The sequence below is a fragment of the Puma concolor genome, chromosome D4 (genome assembly GCF_028749965.1).
Source record: "Puma concolor isolate L17-30 chromosome D4, mPumCon1.1.hap2, whole genome shotgun sequence".
Lineage (NCBI taxonomy): Eukaryota > Metazoa > Chordata > Mammalia > Carnivora > Felidae > Puma > Puma concolor.
The window spans coordinates 31,040,959-31,047,062 of NC_141679.1; the positions used below are offsets into that span (position 1 = coordinate 31,040,959).

Consider the following 6,104-nt stretch of genomic DNA (forward strand, 5'->3'; position numbering starts at 1 on the left):
TGTCTGCCATTTTTGAGATGTGATCTGCATAAAAATTCCTCATTAGATGCATGATAAATGGAAATTAAATACCTTTACTTCACGGAGCTTTGAGCTCTGATGTTACCATAGCTTATAAGTGTGAACGAATAAATAAATGAGTTTCAACTGAGGCCCAGTTATTACCATCAACTGGTAAAACAACTCATGGTGCTCTGCAATTAAAGGACAGGTTTAAGAATTACTACTTATGAGAACAGGGATGATGTCTTTGTAATGTAACTTCAAGGCTGTTCAACAGTATACCTGGGAAACTAAGGATATTCAGATACATGTCTGATGAGTAGCCAAGACCAACTATGAAACAATTACATAATCAAACTCTTGTACTAACCTAGGATTCAAACTCTGTGGGCCTATGAATGACATTATCATTGAGGACTTAAGTGGTTGGAAAGGCTTCAGAAGGCACAAACTGAACTTGTATCAGAAGGATGTGGAAAATATGGATAAGCACAGGGTTCATGAGGGCATTCCTGGCATCAGAAACATTAAGTAATTTGTCATGAGGCCCTCTAAGAAAACCACCTAAGTGGACAGAAAGATTCAAGTTGGAAAAGGAAGATGGATGGCTAACTACGAGGCAAATCACAGGGAATCTCAGAGGTCTTTTAAGCAAGTTGGGTGTTTGCTCATTTACTCATTCAATAAACACAACTAACATATTATTACATGGTTACAGTGGGATGTCTGGGAGGATTAATTTCATTTACCTTCAAGGTCCCTCTAGCTGGACTAACAATCAAATTGACATGAGACAGATTAACAGGAGAAAATCAAATTTGGTAGCATACTATCGGGAATTCACACAGACATGTAAATTCCAAAGACAGGCAACATGATACTTACATGAGCCAAGGAGAAGGGTAAGAGTCTCAGGACACAAAGGAGAGAAAGACCACTAGTAGTAAGGTGAAAGGAGATGTCTGGAAAACAAAGGTTGCCCTGTTATATAGATAAGTTTCTTAAGCAAAGAGGAATCTCCATTAATAGCTCTTTTCCTGGTACAATCAGGCAGTTAAGGTGGAGGTAAAGAACTCCTGAATCTGCTGAGTTTTGATTACTTTTAACTCAAAATAACATTCATGCCAAAGTAGCCCATCTTGGGGCTACTTGCCCTTGGCCCCTACAAGGACAAGTACTGGATATAAAAGAGTGAACAAAACACACATCACCTTTGTCCTCATGGATTTACATGAGGCAGAAAAGCAATGCACAAATAAACAAACATGTAACTAATTACAAATACTGATAAGTGCCAACAAGGAAACTAATAGAATGCAGAGAGAAGCTTGCTTCAGATCAGTTGATTAGGGAAGGATTTCCAAGGTATGGCATTTGAGACTAGAGTCTCAAATTTATTTACCTTGTTTATTACCTTGTTTAAAATGGAAAGTGGCTTTCCAGATAGAGGCTTCTACATGGAAGAGCCAGGGTCCTGCAGCTGGGGTGGGGGTCAAAGAATTGAAAGGGACTAGTGTGGCTGCAGCTTAGCAGACATGGAGGAGAGTGGAATAAGGTAATGTTTGAGAGGGAAGAATAAACCAGAGGCTAACAGGACAAAATACAGAGTATGGATGCTTTCTATAACGGAGTAGATGCTTTGTAAAAATGCAAGTACCGATGTGCATTTTACAGAGTTGTTGGGCCATAAGCCATCAGAGAACGTGACTTAGTGGGTTTGAGGTGGGGCACCCAGATTCTGCATTTTTAACAAGCATCCCTGCTAATTTCTGATACAGAAACTCTTCAGAAAAGCTCTTGCAGTCATACACTAGAAAAAAATCACCTCTCTCACCTTTCCTAAAGTTCATCTAAGGTAAACTTTGATATAATGGCTTAAATTCTTATCTAGAGAAGTTAGGAACAAGGGACCCTTTAGTTAGAACAGTGCAGACTCAGATCCATGCTACACTCACACATGCTAAACACTGATTCGTTATAATACTCTTTTTCACAAGGACTAACTCAAGGCAATTATCAGCCAATGTTTATCCAGAACTAGATGGCGCCTCCCGAAGTGCCACTCTCAGGAGAGAGGCTGGAATGCACTAATTTTGTTTTGATGACTCCAAAACACCTAAGAGTGTGCAGACTTCCAAAGGGCAGGGACAATTGTCTTTGATTTCTCCTAGAATCTGACATAGATGGCTACACAGAAGACACGGTAACTGGTGCCCATTTCTGACAAGATTATCAATGAGTAGATGAAAAAGGAAATTAAAATTACTACCATTAAGTATACCCACGATTTTCATATTAGTTTCTTCCTAGAAAGAGATCGTTTCGAGTTGGATTTAATGTTGCAATTCTCACCAGTCCTCATCTGGTGGAAGCTCTTTGTGGCTCAGATAAAATTATCTCCCACAATTCTTTAGAATTCTGTGTAAAATTACTTAGGAACGGAGTAATTCCTAGACTGCTTCACTGACAAAAACAAATGTTCAATTAGTGCTTTACTAAGCACTAATAATCTTTTTTAAATGACGCCCAATTTCTTCTAAACTTTCCAGTGCATTTTATAAATAGCAATTTAACAGACTGGAAGGTATCCGTATCCTAGCAAAGGCCGAGCTGCAAAGGGCTCAAAGCCGCGACAGGTAGATTTAAAGGATCTGGATGCTCTGAAGGGCCCCTCCCCCCCCCCCCCCCCCCCCCCAGCCCCTGTGCCTCAGACTCACGTGAGCTACGTTCTCGTTGCAGCCAGAAACTTTCCGCGTCTACACCAGAGAGTAAACCTACAGACGTCCTACCACTGGACGCCACTGAGCAGGCGCACTCCGCCCCGGACCTCTCACTGCCTGCCTACTCCCGCTCCCTCCCTCCCCCGACGCAGGGTAAGAGGCGGGGTCTCACACGGAACCAAGCTTTCGGCCTACCGGTTCTAGTCTCCCGGTAATGCGGTGCCCTGTCCCTGCCTAAGGTGGATCTGAAGGACCCAAATGCTTGCATAGCGACAGGTGAGCGTGCCAGGATCTCCGGCGTTTTAACTTGTCCGCAACAGGAGTTTCTTGGGCCTCTTCCAGGACTGCTTTCTCAGAAGACACAAATCGCCCTAACCACAGAATTCTGGGTGTCACAAATCGGCTTCCCTGAGCTGTGCAAATGACAACGGAGCTGGGACACGGAGGGTGTATCAGAGAGAGCCAAAAGAATAAAGGAAGGAAAAGGTATTTTAGGCAAAACGTTCTCTGAGTTCAAAGAACGGGAAGTTCAGTAAACTGTGCAGAGGTGAAGTAAGGGATGAATGAGGCTGGGTAGGGACATAGCCATCACTGTAGCCTTAAAAAAGTTGAGGAGTTTGGACTTTATCATAAAAATCATCGAATAATTTTAAGCTGGAGAGTGACTTGATATGTGTTTTAGGGAGATAATTGCTGTGGATCAGAATGGATTAGAAAAGACAGGGAGAACCCGTAGGCAGTTGACTTCCTCTTGGGAAGAGGTGTTGGTGGCCTGAAGCAGCACTGGGAACAGAGAGAGGTAGATAGACGCTGCATTTATTTTGTACATATGTGGTTCCTAATATTACTGCCAGATATTTTGGGAAATAGAATACATAGGATTTAGCAATTGATTGATGTAGGAAGTAAGGAAGAGAGATGTCAAAAACAAATTCTGCATTCTCAGAATTCCCTTTGGGCAGCTGTGGGTTTGGTTTCTTCATTGACAGAAAAAACACAAGAGGGCTGGAGAAGGTTTTCCGGCCTGGTGTGGGAAGTTCACTTTAGGACATATTGAGTTTGAGGTACAGCTGATGAACAGATTAAGAAGGCATTTCACTGGGGAATTTCAGATATAAGGCAGAAAACATAGCAGTGATCATTTGCGACCTCATTTTCAAAACTTTTTTTGTGTCCTTTGGTTTATCATTTTTTATTGAGATATAATTGACATATAACATTGTTAGTTTCAAATGTACAACATAATGGTTAGATATTTGTATGTATTGCACAGCGATTGCCACAGTAATCTTGTTAACGTCCATCACCATATATAGTTACGAAAATTATTTTTTCTTGTGATGAAACCTATGAAGATGTACTCTGTTGGCAACTTTCAAATACAAAAATATGGAATGTTTCACACATGTGCTTGTCATCCTTTTGCAGGGTCCATGCTAATTCTCTGTATTGTTCCAATTTTAGTATATGTGCTGGTGACGTGAGCACTAGTTTATCTTGATGGAGAGCTTGTCATTAGGGAACCATTTTGTTCAGGCAGTTTTTTGGGACAGGCATACTAACAATTTCTTGCTCTTTTGTTCTCTATTCCTGTTTTCCTTTCTGAATCCTATCCATACTAAATGTGATGGGCTTAGAACAGTAGCAAAAGGAAGCAACATGGGCCTGATCACTTTTCAGTAAATTTATTCAGTTGAATTAAATGGCCAGATCTGGATGAGAAAGGAGAGAATGGCAGCCTAGAATCCCTAAGCTAAATGTTCTTTTCAGCCTAGGGACCTTGCTTTTCTTCTAAGGCCCCCTTGTTTTATCTTTCTTTTGGGTTACTTCCCTGCCTCATCTGGCTTTCTTTTTCATCCTCATAAATCTCCAGTACCCTGTTATGCAAGTGGATAATAGTTTGCTAATTGCTGCACTTATTTTGTACTTGTGTGGTTCTTAATATTACCAGAACAATGGCATTTTCAAAGTCCTTTGCTATTCTACACAACTTTTTTAAAAAGGAAGAAATGGATTCGGGTGCCTGGGTGGCTCAGTTGGATAAGCATCCGGCTTCAGCTCAGGTCATGATCTCACAGTTCATGTGTTTGAGCCCCATGTCGGGCTCTGTGCTGACCACTCAGAGCCTGGAGCCTGATTTAGAATCTGTGTCTCCCTTTCTCTCTGACCCTCCCCCACTTGTGCTCTGTCTCTCTCTGTCTCTCAAAAATAAATAAAAACATTAAAAAAATAAAAAGGAAGAAACAGAAAAACAAGGAGAAGGAAAACACAAGCTCCTGCAGTGTTGGAATTAGGCCTTGTAGACAGAGTTCCTCGCTATCCCTTTTTGTTTTTCCTTTCTTCATTTAACAAACATCTCTTGGCATTTATTTTGTGCCAGAAACTGTTTTAGGTGCATTCCTGTGGATAGTTGGGGGAGTGGGAGTATATGTTCCACCCACTGTTCCCTATCTTGAATTTATTTTTTACATTTCAAACTTAATTCATGCTCACTGCAATAAAATAATTAAAAAATATAAATGTGTAATAGAAAAAGTAAGTCCTCACCCTATCCACTTCCTCTCCCAATTCATTCCACAGAAATAATAATTTTTGCTACTTTGGTGTATTTCTTTTCACACATTTTTTTTGCACACATAAGTAAATAACTCGTGTGTGTGTGTGTATGTGTGTGTATGCAGATTCCCTAGAAAAGACCCTGAGTTGAGGATTATTTTGAAAATCACTTAAGAAAGTGTTCACAGAAAGAAGGAACATATGTAAATATCATAAAAGCCATTTATGAAAAGCCCACAGCTAATATCATCCTCAATGGGGAAAACTGAGAACTTTCCCCCGAGATCAGGAACATGACAGGGATGTCCACTCTCACTGCTGTTGTTTAACATAGTGTTGGAAGTTCTAGCATCAGCAATCAGACAACAAAAGGAAATCAAAGGCATCAGAATTGGCAAAGATGAAGTCAAGCTTTCACTTTTTGCAGATGACATGATATTATACATGGAAAACCCGACAGACTCCACCGAAAGTCTGCTAGAACTGATACATGAATTCAGCAAAGTCGCAAGATACAAAATCAATGTACAGAAATCAGTTTCATTCTTATACATTAATAATGAAGCAACAGAAAGACAAATGAAGAAACTGATCCCATTTACAATTGCACTAAGAATCATAAAATACCTAGGAATAAACCTAACCAAAGATATGAAAGGTCTGTATGCTGAAAACTATAGAAAGCTTATGAAGGAAATTGAAGAAGATACAAAGAAACGGAAAAACATTCTGTGCTCCTGGATTGGAAGAAAAAATATTGTTAAAATGTCAATACTACCCAAAGCAATCTACACAATCTGTGCAATCCCAATCAAAATTGCACTA

The 6,104-nt window shown here is 40.2% G+C and overlaps 1 non-coding gene across 1 annotated transcript; it reads right to left on the reverse strand.

Moving 5' to 3' along the window:
• Positions 1-4,106: 4,106 nt before the first annotated feature.
• Positions 4,107-4,211, reverse strand: LOC112868753 (U6 spliceosomal RNA). Its single transcript, XR_003224349.1, has one exon. It is a non-coding gene; the product is annotated as a U6 spliceosomal RNA (small nuclear RNA).
• Positions 4,212-6,104: the final 1,893 nt, after the last annotated feature.